Below are 3,048 nucleotides of genomic sequence, written 5' to 3'. Positions count from 1 at the left end.
GAGGTGAATGTGTCTGACAGCTTCTCTTTCAATGACTGCTTCTCTTCTCTCTACCCTCCACTTCCCCCCACCCCCTGCCAACCCTAGCATGGTGGCCCAGACACAAGACAGGCAACTAAGTTGTCATTGACTAGGCAGCATTTAAGTAAGTCACGCCAGCCTAGAAGTTTCCCTTTCAGACTGGATCTTGTCTGCTGCTTCCCCCACACCATTTTTCCATGTAGCTCAATCTCCTGCTCACATAAGTAATTGGGGTGGGGGTGCACCAAACCCTCTCATCAGCTTCATCAGCACCACACATCCACCAGGCCTGGCCTTGGTGGCCTGTCAGTTACTTTGAGGTCACCCCAGGTTGTGCCCCAGGCAGGTGAGAAGGCACATTATCCCACTCCGTATTCCCATTTTGAACACCTTGGCCACCCACTTTGACCAACACTGGGCCCTGAATCAGGCTTCCTCTTCCTGGGACGCCGAGCATTTCCCTGGCCCCTCCTGCCCAAAACCTCTGGGAAGCGGAGAGGAAGGGAGGGTCCACTCAGGGTGGTCAAATCTAAGAAGCAGAGGCCAGCTGGAGGCCAGATAGGCTCCTTCTCAGTCCCCGGACTGGGGGATCTGCCTCTCCTCGCCGCCTCTCTCAGCACCTGGGGCCAGATCTTTGCTGCTGTTTTCTCTCAGCAGGAGAGCACGGGGCCCTGCACAGCACTAGGCCCTGCCAGCACCCATCCCTGACAGGGCTGCACAGCCTCCTAATGCTGACTTTGGCAGGTCGGGGGATATGAGGGAGTCATTGCACAGAACCGGACCAGTCAGGGGAAGGAGCCGGAATCCGGCCTCTTGGTCTAACCTCAAAAGACCCCTCACCTCCTCTCCTTCCCAAGGCATTTACTGTTCCTTTTCTACTTGTGCACGTTCAGACCAGAGAGGATGATTAATAAAAAGGGGCTGTGCTGCTGAGCTGTGTGGCCTGTGTCTGGTGCTGCGAATAGAGTCCAAGCCACTGGCAAGAGGAAGACAGGCCAGGGTGGGAGTCGGGGAGTGGCAGGGGAAAGACTTCAGCTTTACTGTCTTTAATCCCTGTCTCACGCTCCCTATACCAACCTGAAAATCTGCAAGTGGTTCTTGAGACCTCCCTCTTCCACATCCCATCAGCCCTTCCCCCCTAATTTGGGAATCTCTTCGGTCCCCTGTCCTGCTGCCTCTGCCTTGGCTCAAGCCCTCACCGTGTCGTCCATTCACTGCCGTGGCCTCTGGCCTCCATGCTGCAGGTCCCTCCCTGACCTCAACCTTTAGGTCAACTGCAAGCACCTGAGCATCCATCCCCTGTCATTTCAGAGGCATGTGTTGAGCAGAGCCCATTGTCCTGATTCTGGAGCCAGGCACGATGCTCAGTGCTGGCGAGAAGACACTCAACGAAATGGACACCAGCTCCACGCTCAATCTACCGGGGAAGACCGATGCTAAGCAAGTGGTCACACAAGTATATATTTTCAAACTGTGATACATACCAAAAAGGGAAAATATAGAATGTCATATTTGGGGGCCTGGAGCCTATCTGGGAAGTCAAGGAAGGCTTTCTGGAGGAAGTGACATTTGAGCCAGCCCCTGAATGATGAGTAAGAATGAATTAATTGAAAAGAGGTAGGGAGACCTTCCCAGGCCATGGGAACTATATGCAAAGGCCCTGTGGTAGGAGGGACATGGCTGTTTATAGAACTGAAAAGTTGCCATTGTAGGTGGAGCATTGCCAGGGTGTGAGAGAGCATTCTGGGATGGTCTTCAATGGCTCCCCCTTGTTTGATTTCACTTTAGTGAACGGAGAGAAGGACAAGTTACATTTATGCCAAAAGTGCAAACACAGCCAAAGCCAAATTTATCCATTCACCCACTTACTCAAGACATGCCTTTTGCTCACCACACTTGTAAGCACTTGTCAGTGTCTCCCCAATCTGTAAACTCCATGGGATCAGGGTTATGTCTCCCTTGTCCATCAGGTACCTTAGCCCAGTGCCCAGCACATAGCACGCAAGTGTTCAATAGCTGACTGAACATACGAATGAATATCAACTAACATTCGTTGAGTTCTTACCTTGTGTCAGCACCTGACATATCATTCTCTCACTTGGTTTTCACAACAACTCTTTGAAGGAACGAAAGCTAAGAGATGATTAAATAGTTCACCCAGGAACACACAGGTAGGAAAATTGGAGCCAGACAACCCTCTTACCATATATGGATAAACAAGTGAGCAGACGGCTCTCACAATTAGCCTGCTGATTTCAGGCCCCAGAAGACAAGCTCGGGAACCTTCGGCACCAACAACAGATCTTAGAGCCCTTAGGTCACTCTCCCAGCCTATCCATGTCAAGTGGCGTGATGCCTCCTGGCGAGTGGCTCTGGGCAAGTTGCTTCACCTCTCTGGGCTTGTTTCTTGATCTCTAAAATGAGAACACTAATCACTGACCAGAGTGATTAGCTCCCAGGGTACAGGGCGCCAGTGTACCTGATAGTACATTGAATGACAAATGCTTTAGAGCCAGAAATCCACATTTACAGAACACAGTTGAAAACTCAGTTTCTTCCTGGGGGAACACAGGCTGGGCTTCACCTACCACTTCTTGAGAGGGTGCTTCCCAAACGTTAATGTGCATTCCAGATATTTATCTCCTTAAGATATGAAGTCGGATTCCGTGGGTCTGGGGTGGGCCCAGGGTCGCCCTGCTCTGGTCCTCAGACCACACTTTGAGTAGCAGGGGACTGGTGGACAGAGCAAAGGCTTTGGCCTCAGAGAGACCTGGGTTGGATCTTAGCGCTGCCTTTTACACTCACTGTAGGAACTCAGGGAACCGGTTCACTTCTCTGAACCTCAGTTTCAACTATAAAGTAGGAGTGATGGCATCCGCCTTACAGATACAGATATCATAAGTCCAAGGACAAATGGCATATTAATCTATGTAAAGTGCCTGGAAGACGGCAGGGATTATGTTAGCTCCCTATACTGAGAGGAATAGAGTGTGCAACTGCAGTCTCTGGCTTTGGCCACTAGAGGTC

The 3,048-nt window shown here is 51.0% G+C and overlaps 1 protein-coding gene across 2 annotated transcripts in view; it reads left to right on the top strand.

Annotated features, from left to right (window-relative positions):
• The window catches only part of SLC38A7 (solute carrier family 38 member 7), a 16,077-nt gene extending 14,161 nt beyond the window's left edge, over positions 1–1,916 (top strand). The window contains exon 13 of one of the 2 annotated variants that reach the window (XR_002779492.1): positions 1,333–1,916. The gene's annotated coding sequence lies outside the window, so the exon portion shown is untranslated. Of the gene's footprint in view, positions 1–3; positions 955–1,332 lie in introns of those variants that run through there. The other variant, XR_002779491.1, reaches the window with a different exon arrangement.
• The last annotated feature ends 1,132 nt before the right edge of the window (positions 1,917–3,048 follow it).

The sequence above is a fragment of the Pteropus vampyrus genome, unplaced genomic scaffold (genome assembly GCF_000151845.1).
Source record: "Pteropus vampyrus isolate Shadow unplaced genomic scaffold, Pvam_2.0 Scaffold29, whole genome shotgun sequence".
Lineage (NCBI taxonomy): Eukaryota > Metazoa > Chordata > Mammalia > Chiroptera > Pteropodidae > Pteropus > Pteropus vampyrus.
Note: the sequence above shows the minus strand (reverse complement) of the source record. Positions and strands in the feature narration are given on the sequence as shown.